Source organism: Panthera tigris (genome assembly GCF_018350195.1).
Source record: "Panthera tigris isolate Pti1 chromosome F3 unlocalized genomic scaffold, P.tigris_Pti1_mat1.1 chrF3_random_Un_scaffold_93, whole genome shotgun sequence".
Lineage (NCBI taxonomy): Eukaryota > Metazoa > Chordata > Mammalia > Carnivora > Felidae > Panthera > Panthera tigris.
This window is the reverse complement of record NW_024962191.1, coordinates 86,514-105,159: the sequence shown is the minus strand read 5'-3', so window position 1 is coordinate 105,159 and position 18,646 is coordinate 86,514. Positions and strand designations below refer to the sequence as shown.

At 46.2% G+C, this 18,646-nt stretch overlaps 2 long non-coding RNA genes across 9 annotated transcripts in view; one reads left to right on the top strand and one right to left on the bottom strand.

Moving 5' to 3' along the window:
• The window catches only part of LOC122236326, a 63,928-nt gene that overhangs the window by 34,592 nt on the left and 10,690 nt on the right, over positions 1–18,646 (top strand). The window lies entirely within an intron of this gene.
• LOC102952492 lies at positions 6–10,607 on the bottom strand. 3 transcript variants are annotated; one of them, XR_006214398.1, is made up of 7 exons: positions 10,526–10,607; positions 10,035–10,059; positions 9,362–9,423; positions 8,869–8,899; positions 5,729–5,800; positions 519–641; positions 6–134 (listed from the first exon to the last, which is right to left on the bottom strand). It is a non-coding gene; the product is annotated as an uncharacterized LOC102952492 (long non-coding RNA). The 3 variants fall into 3 exon arrangements; XR_006214400.1 differs by having other exon boundaries at positions 6–108; XR_006214399.1 differs by having other exon boundaries at positions 519–638.

The window sequence follows — 18,646 nt, the reverse complement described above, 5'->3', positions numbered from 1 at the left end:
TGCTTCGATGGGATCTGGCGTATTAGCCGGGGTGGGTCTGCAAGGTGCACAGGGGCGGGAGGGGCAGGCTCAGCTCGCTTTGACTTCGGTGGTCCGCTTTGGAGGGGCCTAGTGGCAACGGGAGGGAGACAGACCTGTCGGAGGGAAGGATCCGCATAAGCACAGCGTTGGGTGTTTGCGCGGTGCAAGCAAGTTCCGTGATGGGAAGCGGCTCCCTTTGGGATTTTGGCTGGGGGGTGGGCGAGGGAGACGGCACTTCCAGCGCCTTTGTTCCCCGCCAAGCTGAGCTCCGTTGTCCGGGGCTCAACAACTCTCCCTCCCGCTCTCCAAGCACAGCAGTTGACTTATAACATTCCAGATATTAAGTCCCACTGGCTGTCAGAACACACTCCATCCGGCCCCTCCGCTTTTGCAAGCCAGACTCGGGGGCTCTGCCTTGCCGGGTGGGCTGGCTGCCCACCGCCCTGGCTCCCTCCCGCCAGTCCGTGTAGCACGCACCGCCTCTCCACCCTTCCTACCCTCTTCCGTGGGCCTCTTGTCTATGCTTGGCTCCGGAGAGTCCGTTCTGCTAGGCTTCTGGTGGTTATTGGGGTAAATTAGGCAGATGTGGGTGGAATCTAAGCGATCAGCAACCAATCCTTCTGAAATACAAGCAATTATCAGGGAATACTATGAAAAATTATAGGCCAACAAACGGGACAACCTGGAAGAAATGGACAAATTCCTAAGCACCCACACACTTCCAAAACTCAAACAGGAAGAAATAGAAAACTTGAACAGACCCATAACCAGCGAAGAAATTAGATCAGTTATCAAAAATCTCCCAACAAATAAGAGTCCAGGACCAGATGGCTTCCCTTGGGGAATTCTATCAGACACTTATAGCAGAGATAATACCTATCCTTCTCAAGCTGTCCCAAAATATAGAAAGGGAAGGAAAGCTTCCAGACTCATTCTATGAAGCCAGCATCACTTTGATTCCCCAACCAGACAGAGACGCAGCAAACAAAGAGAACTACAGGCCAATATCCCTGATGAATATGGATGCAAAAATTCTCAACAAGATACTAGCAAATCGAATTCAACAGCATTTAAAAATAATTATTCACCATGATCAAGTGGGATTCATTCCTGGGCTGCAGGGCTGGTTCAACATTTGCAAATCAATCAATGGGATACATCACATTAATAAAAGCGAAGATACGAACCATATGGTCCTGTCAATCGACGCAGAAAAAGCATTTGACAAAATCAGCATGCTTTCTTAATAAAAAAACCTCGAGAAAGTCGGGACAGAAGGAACATACTTAAACATCCTAAAAACCATTTATGAAAAGCCGACAGCTAATATCATCCGCAATGGGGAAAAACTGAGAGCTTTCCCCCTGAGATCAGGAACACCACAGGGATGTCCACTCTCACCACTGTCGTTGAACATAGTGTTGGAAGTGCTACCATCAGCAATCTGACAACACAAGGAAATCAAAGGCATCCAAATTGGCAAAGATGAAGTCAAGCTTTCACTTTTTGCAGATGACATGATATTCTACATGGAAAACCCAACAGACTCCACGAAAAGTCTGCTAGAACTGACACATGAATTCAGCAAAGTCGTAGGATAGAAAATTAATGTGCAGAAATCAGTTGCATTGTTATACACTAATAATGAAGCAACAGAAAGACAGACAAAGTGACTGATCTCATTCACAATGGCACCAAGAATCATCAAATACCTAGGAATTAACCTAACCAAAGGTGTCAAAGATCTGTATGCTGAAAACTATAGAAAGCTTAGGAAGGAAATTGAAGACGATACAAAGATCTGGAAAAACATTCCATGCTCATGGATTGGAAGAATGAAATTGTTAAAATGTCACTACTACCCAAAGCAATCTACATATTCAAAGCAATTCCAATCAAAATTGCACCAGCATTCTTCTCCAAGCTAGAACAAGCAATCCTAAAATTTGTATGGAACCACAAAAGACCCCGAATAGCCAAAGTAATATTGAAGAAGAAAACCAAAATGGGAGGCATCACAATCCCAGACTTTAGCCTCTACTACAAAACTGTAATCATCAAGACAGTATGGTATTGGCACGAAAACAGACACATAGACCGATGGAATAGAATAGAGACTCCAGAAATGGACCCACCAATGTATGGCCAACTCATCTTTGACAAAGCAGGAAAGAATATCCAATGGAAAAAAGACAGTCTCTTTAACAAATGGTGCTGGGAGAACTGGACAGCAACATGCAGAAGAATGAAACAAGAGAACTGTCTTACACCATTCACAAAAATAAACTCACAATGGATAAAGGACCTGAATGTGAGACAGGAAACCGTCAAAACCCTAGAGGAGAAAGCAGGAAAAAACCGCTCTGAACTCTCAGCTGCAGCAATTTCTTCCTTGACACATCTCCAAAGACAAGGGAATTAAAAGCACAAATGAACTATTGGGGCCTCCTCAAGATGAAAAGCTTCTACACTGCATGGAAACAATCAACAAAACTAAAAGGCAACCAATGGAATGGAAAAGATATTTGCAAATGACCTATCAGACAAAGGGCTAGTTTCCAAAATCCATAAAGCACTCACCAAACTCCACACCCGAAAAACACATTCTCCAGTGAGGAAATGGGCAGAAGACATGAACAGACACTTTTCCAAAGAAGACATCCAGATGGCCAACAGGCACATGAAAAGATACTCAATGTCACTCCTCGTCAGGGAAATACAAATCAAAACCACACTGAGATATCACCTCACGACAGTCAGAGTGGCTAAAGTGAACCCATCCAGAGACTATAGATGCTGGAGAGGATGCGGGGAAATGGGAATCCTCTTGCACTGTTGGTGGGAATGCAAACTGGTGCAGCCACTCTGGAAAACAGTGTGGAGGTTCCTCAAGAACGTAAAGATAGATCTACCCTATGACCCAGGAAGATCACTGCTAGGAATTTACCCAAGGGATACAGGAGTGCTGATGCATAGGGGCACTCGTACCCCAATGTTTCTAGCAGCACTTTCAACAATAGCCAAATTATGGAAAGAGCCTAAATGTCCACCAACTGATGAATGGATAAAGAAACTGTGGTTTATATACACAATGGAATACTACTTGGCAATGAGAAAGAATGAAATATGACCTTTTGTAGCAACGTGGATGGAACTGGAGAGTGTTACGCTAAGTGAAATAAGTTATTCAGAGAAAGACAGATACCATATGTTTTACTCCTATGTGGATCCTGAGAAACGTAACAGAAGACTATGGGGGAGGGGAAGGAAAAAAAAGTTAGGGAGGGAGTCAAACCATAAGAGACTCTTTAAAACTGAGGATAAACGGAGAGTTGATGGAGGGTGGGAGGGAGGGGAAAGTGGGTGATGGGCTTTGAGGAGGGCACCTTTTGGGATGAGCACTGAGTGTTGTATGGAACCAATTTGACAATGAATTTCATATTTAAAAAAGAAAAGACTCCACCAAACCACTGCTAGAACTGTTACATGAATTCAGCAAAGTCACAGGGTATGAAACCAATGTACAGAAATCAATTGCATTCTATACACCAATAATGAAGCAGAAGGAAGAGAAATTAAGGAATCTATCCCATTAACAATTGCATCCCAAACCATAAGATACATAGGAATAAACGTGTCCAAGGAGGTAAAAGATCTGTACGCTAAAAAGTATTGAGAGCTGATGAAGAAATTGAAGAAGACCCAAAGAATTGGAATGACATTCCACGCTCATGGATTGGAAGACAAAATACTGTTCAAATGTTGATACTCCTCAAAGCTATCTACAGCCTCAATGCAATCCCTATCAAGTAACATTAGCATTCTCCACAGAGCTAGAACAAACAATTCTAAAATATGTATGGAACCGGAGAAGACCCCGAATAGTTCAAGTGATGTTGAAAAAGAAAACCAAACACGGAAGCATCACAATTCCAGACCTCAAGCTATGTTACAAAGCTATAATCACTAAGAGAGTATGGTACTGGCACAAACACAGAGACATACATGAATGGAACAGAATAGAGAACCCAGAAATGGACTCACAAGTGTATAGCCAAGTCATGTTTGACAAAAGAGGAAAGAATATCCAATGGAAAAAGACAGTCTCTTCAGCAAATGGTATTGGGAAAACAGGATAGTGACATGCAGAAGAATGAAATGGGACCGCTTACCTACTATACCCAAAAATGAACTCAAAATGGATGAAAGAGCTAAATGTGAGACAGAAAACCATCACAATCCTAGAGGAGAAAACAGGCAACAGCCTCTTGACCTCAGCCACAGCAACGTCTTAATAGACATGTTTCAGGAGAGAAAGGAAACAAAAGCAAAAAACAAAAACAAAACAAACAAACAAACAAACAAAAAACTCTTGGGACCTCATCAAGATAAAAAAAAGCTTCTGCACGGCAACAGAAACAACCAACAAAACTGAGGGAATCAGAGAAGGTATTTGCAAATGACATATCAGATAAAGGGTTAGTTTCCAACATCTGTAAAGAACTACCAAACTCAACACCCAAAAAACAAAGAATTCAGGGAAGAAATGGTCAAAAGACATGAACAGACGTTTTTCCGAAGAAGACAACCAGATGGCTAACAGACACATGAAAAGAGGCTCAACAGCAGTCATCATCAGAGAAATACAAATCAAAAGCAGAATGAGATACCACCTCACACCTGTCAGCATGGCTCAAATTAACGACGCAGGTAACAATAGATGTCGGCGGGGATGCGGAGAAGGGGGAACACTTTTGCCCTGTTGGTGGGAATGCAAACTAGTGCAGCCACTCCGGAAAACAGTATGGAGGCCTGCCAAAAAATTAAAAAGAGAGCTACCCTACGTCCTAGCAGTTGCATGATTAGATATTTATCCAAAGGATACAGGAGTGCTGATTCAAAGGGGCACATGCATCCCAGTGTTTATAGTGGCACTATCAATAATAGCCAAATTATGGAAGGAGCCAAGGTGTCCAGTGACTGATGAATGGATAAAGAAGATATAGATATATACATCTATATAGATCTATATACATCTATATAGATAGATATAGATATAGATATAGATATCGATATCCGTCTATATATATAGACGGATATCGATATCTATATCTATACATCTATATATATAGATATATATATCTATATATCTATATCCGTCTATATATATAAGTCAGTCAGAGAAAGACAAATATCATACGATTTCACTCATGTGTGGAATCTAACAAAATAGATGAACATAGGAGAATGGAAGGAAAAATAAGGTAAAAACAGAGATGAAGACAGTCCATAAGTGACTTGATTAACTCTTCACACACTGAGGACTGTTGGAAGGGTGTTGGGTAGAGGGATGTACTAAATAGGTGATGAGCATTAGGGAGGGCACTTGGTGTGGATGACCACTAGGTGTTCTATGGAAGTGATAAATCATTAAATTCTATTACTGAAACCATTATTACACTATATGTTAACCAACTTGGTTTAAAAAAAAAAACTTTAAAAAGATGATTACAGACAGAGTACATTCGAAGCCCAGAGGGAGAACACATGTATTCTATTAAAAGACGCTACTATTATATTAAAAGAACAAAACAAGGCTTCGCACATCCTTGCTTTGTCTTTCTGATTTCATACCTCCCACTCTAAGTCTACAAAGCAGCAGGTATAAGCCAGCTGTTCCCAGAAACCCTCTCCCATTGATTCCTACCTGAGTGCAGTTCCCTATCTGACGACTATTCATCATCGGTTCCAGAGTCAGACAGGCTCTCCAACACCCAATCTTTAGAGACACAAGCATGAGCAAGCAGGTTATTAGAGACAGGGGCTCCACCATTCCTGTAACTCCCTCTGAGGCCATGCTGGCTCAGCCGGCATGACTTGCCCTTCCTCTGGGTCCTCAGACCTTCCCTGGGCTTGGCAAAGGCAGAGCCCTTCCACAAGGCATTGACCACAGTTGCAAACCTTCAAGCAAGAGAAAGGATCCCCCTTCATCTGGTATTTCCCCAGCTGCACTGGATCATGATAGCTCTCACCCGCACAAGAAGGTGCCACCTGCGCAAGCTGACATTCCAACGGTTACAGACAGACATAGGGTTTGGCGGGTTCCACGAGCAGACCCTGTGCCCGGCTCAGAGCAGCTGCCCAGAAGAACCCTCTGTGAGGGTGGAAATGTTCTGCGTTGTAAACATGCGTCTGCCGGGCACCAGAAACGTGGCTAGTGCGGCTAGTGGCTATGTGGCAAGTGGCTTCTGCCCTGGATAGCACAGCTTTAGGACGTACACATGAGGAAGACGTGACCTCCCAGTCCTGGAGGTTTCTGCAGAGGAGCTCGCTGGCCTGATCTGACCATTCCTTTGTCGGTTCTCCCTGGGCTCATGCGTATGCGGCAGCCACTGCGTGAGGCCCTGGGGACACTTAGAGTGGAAGGTCAACACCCAGGTCTGAGGGGAATCCCAGCAGGGGCACATTATAAACAGAGTGAAGAGCATGACACCCCCACACTCATGCTGGATGTAATCAGAGCCGCGGGGCAGAGGGGGAGCACCTCACTGTCTTCAGGAGCCCACCCTTCTCATTCTGATCTGGACCAGTGCCTGGGCAGACAGCTAGCATAGTGTGGGGCCCAACAGGCCTGGGTGAGCTGAGGAGGGACCTTTCCACCCCTAAACGAGTTCCCAGCCCAAGGCTGTGAACAGCAGGCGTTTATTGGGGCCAAACATGGGCTGCCTAGGGCTGAGCCCCTGGGGGACGAGCAATGACGGAGAGACTGTCGGTGCCCTTGCAGTGACCATCCAGAGCTATGGCTCCTGTGCCCATGAGTGGAAGGAAGGTCAGAGACAGTATTTGGACCTGTCAGTTCCCATACCTTTCAGACAAACTCTCACACTGATGTCCTCGGGCCAGGAAAGAGCACAGCAAGGACCACCTCCACTCTGGGATCAGCCCCCACCACTTTGCTGAGCTCCCTGTGCACTGGAGCCTGTGCCCCTCTCACCTCCCCTGCAACTAGAATGTTCTACAGCTGCCCTGGTCACATGGGATGAGATCCCTTTTGTATGAATGTGTTTCCAGCCAGACAACCCTTGGCCAACAGTGTGTAGACAAGGACTGGCTGTCAGGTGACAGCCAGAAGCAGGTGAAAAGTGAAAACTGGTCCCTCCTGGCCCAGGTGGATCAGGCCTGGAAACGTACTTGTGTCTGGCCTGACCCTGGTTCCATCCCTGCTGGCGTGTCCCAGGTGGGAGAACAGGAGACCTGACTCCATTGTCTGCTCCTCCCCAGTGTCCACCAATGAAAGAGTCTGGTAGATGGAGAAGAGGCTGGCACAGGAAGGACGCCCCTCTCCCCAGGCTTTTAGGAAGATGTCCATACGGTGCTCTCACCCGGCATGCCGGCTCGTCCTGCCTCATCCCACCCAGAAGGAGCCCAAATGTCATCCTCAGTGAGGACAAGGCTGGGCCCAGGTGCGGATGCTACACTGATTCAAATAATCCTGCCACCGTGGTGTCCCCTCCCACCCTCACATAGCCTGGATGTCCTTCATGTCTTCCCTCTGCAACCCATCAATATTTCCCGCTTAACATCTAGTCCAAGACCTTGGAGCGTGCTCTCACCCTTTCAAGCTGAAGTATTTGAAGGAGCAAGGGCCCTTAGAGCCTGGCTGCTGGTTTCATTCCTGCATTTGACCACACACAGCAGGCATTAACTTCCACACCCCTGGGATACCAAGATCTTGAGAGAAAGGATTTCTAGAAGCTGGAGGATCCTCTTCTCAGATGCCCTCCAGAACTGGGTGTGGCACACGCCTGCACCAGGGGCCACCTGCCCCAGCCCTCCAGCTAGGAGGGGGAGGATTTCCTTCTCAGGCTCCTTGAATCTCCTTTTTGGAAAGGATAGGAGGGGCAGGAAGGCAGTAACCCTGGGGCAATTATCTCTTTACTGCTGAAGTATGATGGAGCAAGGACTCTGGGATCACTCTAGTCTCAGCACTGGCGGGTGCCCCACACAAGGAGGGTCAGGAGCAAGGACTGAAATTATTACTGATGACGACCTCAGCCTAGAAATTCAGGGTCTGCCTCAGAAAGTAGAGGCGTGAGAGAAAGTGCTAGGAATTGGGGGTTAAAGGGCCTCGTCTCCCCGTCCAGCCCCCATCCCCACAGCCCGTGCCAACCCCTCCATGATTCATCACTTCCATAAGCTTCCTTTCCTCAGAGGCCAATTAGATACCATGAGGGCTCCTTCTCCTTAATCAGGATCGATCCAAGTGCCCTGAAGGCAATGCAACAGCCTCCTCAGAGTTGAGGTCTGCCTTGAACTGAAGTCCTGATTCACAGAATCCTATGGATTCTGAAAACATATTTCCCTTTCAGAATCCTGTGAATGTGTTCCTGGCTATTAGTAGGACTTTTTTCAGCCTAAACAAGCTATGTTTGGTGTATAATATACTAACTATATTTAAATTGTCCATATTTATATCCTTTGACATACAGACACACATGAAGCTCGGTGATGGGATTTTTCTTATGAATGGCAAAGTTCACACCAGCAACTGTGCTCTTTAGGGACATGTTAATCTAGAGGAACATAAACTTCTCACACAGAGACCACATACAAGCACGTACCTGCTCACTCCACACACTTGTCAGTTCACAAAGAGACTCCCCCATCTCCACGCACACAAACTCACTACCTGAATGCCACACGAGTGCCTGTAAACACATGAACATGGTTTTACCCTTCGACAAATCGCTTTGTCACTACGTCTGTGATCCTCCTTTCATTGGAAACCCAAAATCAGAAGCACTCCCCTGACTAAAGACAGCAAATGATTGATTCCTGAATACCTACCATTCTCCATGGTTCCAGAGACCACAGGAAGCTATAGAAAAGAAAATAGCATAAAGGTAAGAAGGTGAGGCACACTGATTGCACCACTCTTTAGATCTTGGTGATATTAGGATCCAATAGGGAACACAGTGGTTGAGTCAAAGGCCACAAAAGCAAATGAATAGGATGCCTGTCAGAAGTTGTATATTCTGGGGGATGTGTCTCTCAAGTTCACTTAGTATAGAGTCTCTAAAATTGTTCACCCAAGCAGGGAAAATTGCTTCTGATAAAATTAATCCTAACACATTATTTATCACCAGGTTGGGCAACTGCCACCGGTCAGTGTCCCCCTCACCAAGGTAACAGTTGGCGAGAGACAACCACTCACCACTCTCCCCGCCAAGGAAAGTAACAATATCATCTAAAAAGTACGTTGTCCTATTTACAACAGACGTTGATTGGAAAGACACTAAGAAAGTAATTGTGTTCCTCAGGGGAAGACAGGCCAGCTCACCTCACCAACAGCCTGGTGCCTCCTGACAGGAAAAGCCCACATCTTTTCCTCCACAGGGACACCTAGAAGGACACAGTACACACATCAGTACATCGTTAGTACTGCTCAAGAAAGCTCAGGGACTTTTCCTTGATAGGAACATGGGCAGAGCATACGGCGGATTTCCTTACCTGCATGGACTGAATGTTACTGCTGACCCACACTCAGCAATAATCATTGAAATGTGCAGTGGGAGGGGTTTTTTTCCAGAATAGAGACATTGGTCATTGTGCAGTGTCAGTGGCACATATCTCCTGGGGCAAGACACATCTCGCTGTCTCCCCTGTCTCTCCGTCTCTCTAATGAATGTGTGTGTCTCATTCTCTTAGTGTGTTTCCCTGTCTCCTTCCCTGTCTCTCAGTTTCTGTCTGACTCAAACATACATGCACTTACACACACTCACACACACACACACACACACACAACCACAGTGAATACATTGTCTTCCTCACACTGTGAACATGGACACAGGTTCTCCCCTGGGAAAACTGTCTTTTCTTCTCACCCTCAAGCCTCTGTCCTACAGGGAACCTGGAGTCAGGGTAGCTCTCCAGACTGATGCCAGCAGGAATATCCCAACTTCCTGACCACATAGATTATTTCATCAGCAGGGGACTGATTCCAAAGTACATACCATATTTCGTTGCTCCCGCGGCCACCTGATTGTAGAGAAAAGAAACACCATTGGGGTCAGATCATGATGAACTCTCATTGCACTGGGCTTTCATTCTCTCTGGACTTTAGGAAACTAGATGGCACACAATGCTTGAGTCAAAGGTCCCCAGTAGCAAATGAATAGCATGCCCGTCAGAAGTTGTTCTTTACTGGGGATGTGTCTCTGAAGACCACTGAGGATGCCGACTACAAAATTCCTCACCCCAGCAGGAAAAATTGCTGCTGACGAAAAAGATCCTTTGACACTGATTATGACCAGGTTTAGCACTGCCTGCGGTGAATGTCCCCTGCCAAGGTTCCATTTGGCAAGAGACACCCATACTCCACACTCCACACCCCGGAAAGTAACAATATCATCTAAAAAGTACATTGTCCTATTTACAACAGACGTTGATTGGAAAGACACTAAGAAAGTAATTGTGTTCCTCAGGGGAAGACAGGCCAGCTCACCTCACCAACAGCCTGGTGCCTCCTGACAGGAAAAGCCCACATCTTTTCCTCCACAGGGACACCTAGAAGGACACAGTACACACATCAGTACATCGTTAGTGCTGCTCAAGAAAGCTCAGGGACTTTTCCTTGATATGAACATGGGCAGAGCATACTGCGGATTTTGTTACCTGCATGGACTGAATGTTACTGCTGAGCCACACTCAGCAATATTCCTTGAAGTGTGCAGTGGGAGGGGTTTTTTCCAGAATAGAGACATTGGTCATTGTGCAGTGTCAGTGGCACATATCTCCTGGGGCAAGACACATCTCTCGCTGTCTCCCCTGTCTCTCTGTCTCTCCGTCTCTCTAATGAATGTGTGTGTCTCATTCTCTCAGTGTGTTTCCCTGTCTCCTTCCCTGTGTCTCAGTTTCTGTCTGACTCAAACATACATGCACTTACACACACACACACACACACACACACACACACACACACACACACAACCACAGTGAATACATTGTCTTCCTCACACTGTGAACATGGACATAGGTTCTCACCTGGGAAAACTGTCTTTTCTTCTCACCCTCAAGCCTCTGTCCTACAGGGAACCTGGAGTCAGGGTAGCTCTCCAGACTGATGCCAACAGGAATATCCCAACTTCCTGGCCACATAGATTATTTCCTCAGCAAGAAACTGATTCCAAAGTACATACCATATTCTCGTTGCTCCCGCGGCCACCTGATTGTAGAGAAAAGAAACACCATCAGGGTGAGATCATGATATACTCTCATTGCACTGGGCTTTCATTCTCCTCTGGACTTTAGGAAACTACATGGCACACAGTGCTTGAGTCAAAGGTCCACAAAAGCAAATGAATAGCATGCCTGTCAGAAGTTGTTCTTTACTGGGGATGTGTCTCTGAAGAACACTGAGGATGCCGACTACAAAATTCCTCACCCCAGCAGGAAAAATTGCTGCTGACGAAAAAGATCCTTTGACACTGTTTATGACCAGGTTTGGCACTGCCAGTGGTGAATGTCCCCTGACCAAGGTTCCAGTTGGCAAGAGACACCCATACTCCACACTCCCCACCCGGAAAGTAACAATATCATCTAAAAAGTACATTGTCCTATTTACAACAGACGTTGATTGGAAAGACACTAAGAAAGTAATTGTGTTCCTCAGGGGAAGACAGGCCAGCTCACCTCACCAACAGCCTGGTGCCTCCTGACAGGAACGGCCCACATCTTTTCCTCCTCAGGGACACCTAGAAGGACACAGACACACATCAGTACATTGTTGGTGCTGCTCAAGAATAACTCAGGGACTGTTCCGTGATATGAACATGGGCCAGAGCATACGGAGGCTTTTGTTACCTGCATGGACTGAAGGTTGCTGCTGAGCCACGCTCAGCAGTATTCCTTGAAGTGTGCAGTAGGAGGAGTTTTTTGAGAATGTAGACATTGGTTATTGTGCAGTGTCAGTGGCACATATGTCCTAGGGAAGGACACACCTCTCTCTGTGTCTCTCTCCGTCTCTCTAATGAATGTGTGTGTCTCTTTCTCTTAGTGTGTTTCCCTGTCTCCGTCCCTGTCTGTCAGTTTCTGTCTGACTCAAACATACAGGCACTCACACACACACACACACACACACACACACACACACACGTACACACTCACAGTTACACTACATACAGACACATACAGAACAACACCAAGACTCATGCACAGAGCATCACTCTGCAATCAAGGAATACATTCTCTTTCTCATACTGTGGAAACATGGACATAGTTTTTCACCTAGGACTTCGGTCTCACACCCCCCACTTGGCCTAAGACGTCCCAGGTCTCTGGAATCAGGGTAGCTCTCCAGATTGAACACAACAAGAATGCCCCACCTACATCAACATCTAAACGTTTTCCTCAGCAAGAAACTGTTTCCAGAATACATACCTTCTTCTTGTGCTCGTATGGCCACCTGAATGTTAGGAAAGAAAACACCGTCAGGGTGAGATCACGATATACGGTATTTGCACTGCTCTTGAGTTCTCTTCGTGACTTTAGGATACAAGATGGGACACAGTGGTTGAGTCAAAGGCCACAAAAGCAAATGAATAAGATGCCTGTAAGATGTTGTTTTCCCTGGGGATGTGTCTAAAGACCACTTAGGATGCAGAGTACAAAATTCTTCCCGCAAGGAGGGAATATTGCTGCTAACGAAAAAGATCCTAGGACACTGTTTGTTACCAGGTTTGGCACTGCCAGTGGTAAATGTCCCCCTGACCAAGGTTACAGTTGGCAAGAGGCAAGCACTCCCCACTCTCCCCACCAGGGAAAGTAACAATATCATCTAAAATGTACATTATCATATTTACAACAGAAGTTGATTGGAAAGACTCTAAGAAAGCACTTGTGTTCCTCAGGGAACGACAGGCAAGCTCACCTCTGCAACAGCCTTTTGCCTCCTTACTGCAACAGACTGCAGCTTTTTCTCCACAGGGACACCTAGAAGGACACAGAATACAGGTCAGTACATTGTTGGTGCTGCTCAAGAATAACTCAGGGACTGTTCCGTGATATGAACATGGGCCAGGCCATATGGACGTTTTGGTAACCTGCATGGACTGAATGTGACTGCTGAGCCACGCTCAGCAATAATCTTTGAAGTGTGCAGTAGGAGGAGTTTGCTGAGAATGTAGACATTGGTCATTGTGCAGTGTCAGTGGCACATATCTCCCGGGAAACAAACCCACATCTCTCTCTCTCTCTCTCTCTCTCTCTCTCTCTCTCATGTCTCATTCTCTTTGTAAGTTTCCCTGTCTCTTTCTCTGTCTCTCAGGTTCTGCCTCTCTCAAACACACTTGTGCGTACACACACACACACACACGCGCACACACACGCACGCATACACACTCACAATCATGCGTGACATACACACAGAGACAGAACAACCCCAAGACTCATGCACACACAATCACACCGCACAGAAGGAATACATTATCTTCCTCATACTAAAAATGGACATAGGTTTCCCCTGGGAAATCGGTCTTCTCCCCACACCCTCAAGCACCTGTCCTACCAGGACTCTGGCGTCAGGGTAGCTCTCCAGACTGAAGACAACAAGAATGCCCCACCTTCCTGAACATATAGGTTCTTGCATCAGCAAGAGACAGATTCCAAAATACATACCATATTCCATTGCTCTCTTGACGACCTGAATGTTAGAGAAAGAAAACACCATCAGGGTGAGATCATGATGTAAACTCATAGCACTGCTCTTTGGTTCTCCCCTTGATTTTAGGAAACCAGATGGGACACAGTGCTTGAGTCAAAGGCCCCAAAAGCAAATGAATAGTATGCCTGTCAGAAGATTTTTTTTACCCTGGGATGTGTCTGCCAAGACCACTTAGGATGGCGACTACAAAATTCTTCACCCAAGCTGGAAAAATTGCTGCCTACGAAAAAGATCCTAACAAACACTGTTTGTTACCAGGTTTGGCACTGCCAGTGGTAAATGTCCCCCTGACCAAGGTTACAGTTGGCAAGAGCCATATACTCACCACTCTCCCCACCAGGGAAAGTAAGAATATCATCCACCATGTAAATTGTCACATTTACAACAGAAGTTGATTAGAAACACTCTAAGAACACACTTGTGTTCCTCAGGGAAAGACAGGCAAGCTCACCTCACCAACAGCCTGGTGCCTCCTTAAAGGAGCGGCCCGCTCCTTTTCCTCCTTCGGGACACCTAGAAAGACACAGAATACACGTCAGTACCTTGTTGGTGCTGCTCAAGAATAACTCAGGGACTGTTCCTTGATATGAACATGGGCCAGAGCATATGGAGGCTTAGGTTACCTGCATGGACTGAATCTTACTGCTGAGCCACGCTCAGCTGTATTCCTTGAAGTATGCACTATGAGGAGTTTTTGAGAATGTAGACATTGGTCATTGTGCCGTGTCAGTGGCACATATCTCCAGGGCAAACCCACATCTCTCTCTCTCTCTGTCTCTCTTTCAATGTGTCTGTTTCTGTATGTGGCTTTGTCTCTGAGTCTCTCAAGAAAGGACACACACACAGACACAACATACACAATCACAATCCCGTGACATACACACACATAAAGAACAACCCCCAGAGTCAACACAGAAAATTACACCGCACACAAAAAATACAGTTGCTTTCTTCTACTGTAGAAACATCACCTAGTTTGTCACTTGGGATGTAGGTCTTTCCACCAATCCTCCCAGGACTCTGCATTGTAGATATTGGTCATTGTCCTGTGTCAATGGCCCATATCTCTGGGCCGCCCATATCTCTGGGCCACCCACATCTCTGTCTCTCACTCTCCCTCTCTTTCACTGTGTCTGTCTCTTTCTGTGTGTGGCTCTGTCTCTCTGTCTCCGAATCTCTCAGGAAAACACACAAACACACAGAGATGTGCATACACACTCACAATCATGCGACATACAGACACATACAGAACAACCCCAAGACTCGTGCACGCAGAATCACACCGAGCAGAAGGAATACATTACCTTTCTCATCTAAAGAAACATGGACATAGACTTCACCTGGGATTTCGGTCTTTCCCCCCCCCCCCACACTCGAGCACCATTCCACCAGGACCCTGATATCTGGGTACTGTCCGGACTGAAGAAAACAAGAATACCCCACCTACAGCACCTCCGAAACATTTTCCTCAGCAAGAAACAATTCCCAGAACACATACCTTTTTCTCGTGTTCCTACAGCCACCTGGATGATAGAAAAGAAAACACCATCAGGGTGAGATCATGATATACACTATGTGCAACACTCTTCAGTTTTCTTGGTGACTTTTGGATACAGGATGGACATAGCGGTTGAGTCAAAGGCCACAAAAGCAAATGAATAGTATGCCTGTCAGAAGTCGTTTTTCCTAGAGATGTGTCTCTAAAGAACACTGAGGATGCAGCCTACAAAATTCTTCACCCAAAAGGGAAAAGTGCTGCTGCCGAAAAAGATCCTAGGATGCTGTTTATTACCAGGTTTGGCACTGCCAGTGGTAAATGTCCCCCTGACCAAGGTGACCATTGGCAAGAGGCAACCACTCACCACGGTCCTCATCAGGGAAAGTAACAGTATCATCGAAAATGTAGACTGTCCTATGTACAACAGAGGTTGATGGGAAAGCCTCTAAGAAAGCAATTGTGTTCCTCAGGGAAAGACAGGCAAGCTCACCTCAGCACCAGCCTGCTGCCTCCTTTCAGGAAGGGGCCGCTGCTTTTTCACCTTAGCAACACCCAGAAGGACACAGAATACATGTCAGTGTCTTCTTGGTGCTGCTCAAGAATACCTCCGGGACTCTTCCTTATATGAACATGGGCGAGACCATACGGAGGCTTTTGTTACCTGCATGAACCGTGGCTCAGCAGTATTCCTGGAAGTGTGCAGTATGCGGAGATTTTTGAGAATGTAGACTTGTTCATTTTTCAGTGTCAGTGGCACATATCTCGTGGGCAAGCCCACATCTGTCTGTCTCTCTGTCACTCTCTCTCTCTCTCACCCTCTCTTGAAATGTGTCTGTCTCTTTCTCTGTGTGGCTTTATCTCTGCGTCTCTCAAGAAAACACACACACAAGCAGACATACACTGTCACGATCCCGACACATACAGCCACATACAGAACAACCCCCAGACTCAACACACAAAATTACACCGCACACAAGGAATACAGTATCTTTCTTCTATTGTAGAAACATCACCTAGTTTGTCACCTGGGACGTCGGTCTTTCCCCCCCCACCCTTGAGCACCAGTCCTCCCAGGACTCTGCATTGTAGATATTGGTCATTGTCCAATGTCAGTAGCCCATATTGCTGGGGAAACCCACATCTCTGTCTCTCTCTCTCTCTCTCCCTCTCTTTCACTGTGTCTGTCTCTTTCTGTGTGTGGCTCTGTCTCTGAGTCTCTCAAGAAAACACACACACACACACACACGCGCACACACACGCACGCATACACACTCACAATCATGCGACATACAGAGATACAGAACAACCCCAAGACTCATGCACACACAATCACACCGCACAGAAGGAATACATTGTCTTTCTCATACTATAGAAACATGGACATAGATTTCACCTGGGATGTCGGTCTTTCCCCCCCACACTCAAGCACCAGTCCCCTCAGGACTCTGATATCCGGGTACTCTCCAGACTGAAGACAACAAGAACACCCCACCTACACCTCATCCGAAACATTTTCCTCAGCAAGAAAGAGTTTCCAGGACACATACCTTCTTCTCATGCTCCTATGGCCGCCTGAATGTTAGAAAAGAAAACACCATCAGGGTGAGATCATGATGTACAGTATGTGTACCGTTGTTCAGTTCGCTTGGTGACTTTGGGATTCAGGATGGGACACAGTGTTTGAGTCAAAGGCCACAAAGGAAAAAAAATACGCCTGTCAGAAGTCGTTTTTCCTGGAGATGTGTCTCTGAAGAACACTGAGGATGCAGCCTACAAAATTGTTCACCCAAAAGGAAAAAGTGCCGAAAAAGATCCTAGGATGCTGTTTATTTCCAGGTTTGGCACTGCCAGTGGTAAATGTCCCCCTGCCCAAGGTGACAGTTGGCAAGAAACAACCATGGAAATGGACAATATGTTTCTCCCCACAGGGAAAATAACATTATCATCCCGACGGTGCATTGTCACATTGGCAACAGATGTTGATTGCAAAGACTCTAAGAAATCACTTGTGTTCCTCAAGGAAAGACAGGAAGCTCACCTCAGCAACAGCCTGGTGACTCAAGACAGGTTGCGGCTGCCGCCTTTCCTCCTCAGGAACACCTACAAAGACCAGAATACCTGTCAGTACCATGTTGGTGCTGCTCAAGCATACCTCAGGGACTGTTCCTTGATATGAACATGGGCCAGAGCATATTGAGGCTTCGGTTACCTGCATGGACTAAGTGTCACCGCTGAGCCATGCACAGCAGTATTCCTTGAAGTGTGCAGTAGGAGGAGTGTGTGAGAATGTAGACATTCATCATTGTGCAGTGTCAGTGACCCATATTCTCTGGGCAATCCCACATGTATCTTTCTCTGTCTGCCTTGCAGTGTGTCTGTGTCATTTTGTGTAGCTTACTCTGTGTGTCTCTCAAGAAAACACACTCAACACACATTCACAGTCAAAATCACGTGACACACACACACACACACACACACACACATGCCCACAGAAATACACCACACTCAAGGAATGCATTATCTTTGTCCTACTGTAGAAATATCACATAGTTTCTCACCTGGGACGTAGGTCCTTCCCCCCACTTACAAGCACCAGTCCTCCCAAGCCTCTGGTATTAGGGTAGCTCTCCAGAATAAAGACAGTAACAATGCCCCACCTGCATCACCATCGAAACATTTTTCTCAGCAAGAAACAGTTTCCAGGATACATACCTTTGTCCTGTGCTCCTACGGCCACCTGAATGTTAGGAAAGAAAACACCATCAGGGGGAGATCATGATATACCCTATTTGCACCACTCTTCAGTTCTCTTTGCGTCTTGACCATACAAGATGGGACACAGTGTTTGAGTCAAAGGCCGCAAAAGGAAAGATAATATGCCTGTCAGAAGTCGTTTTTCCTGGAGATGTGTCTCTCAAGACCACCGAGGATGCGTGCTATGAAATTCTTCACCCAAGCAGGACAGATTGCTGCTGACGGAAAAGATCCTAGGACACTGTTTGTTACCAGGTTTGGCACTGCCAGTGGTGAATGTCCCCCTGACCTAGGTGACAGTTGGCAAGAGGCAACCACTCATCACTCTCCCCATCAGGGAAAGTAACAATATCATCGAAAATGTACATTGTCGTATTTACCACAGATGTTGATTGGAAACACTCTAACATAGCACTTGCGTTTCTCAGGGAAAGACAGGCAAGCTCACCTCAGCAACAACCTCGTACCTCCTTGCATGATTGGCTCGCAGTTTTTCCTCCTTAGGGTCACCTAGAAGGACATAGAATATACCTCAGTATATTGTTGGTGCTGCTCAAGAATAACTCAGGGAGTGTTCCTCATATGAACTTTGGCCAGAGCATACAGAGGCTTTGGTTACCTGCATGGACTGAATGTTACTGCTGAGCCATGCT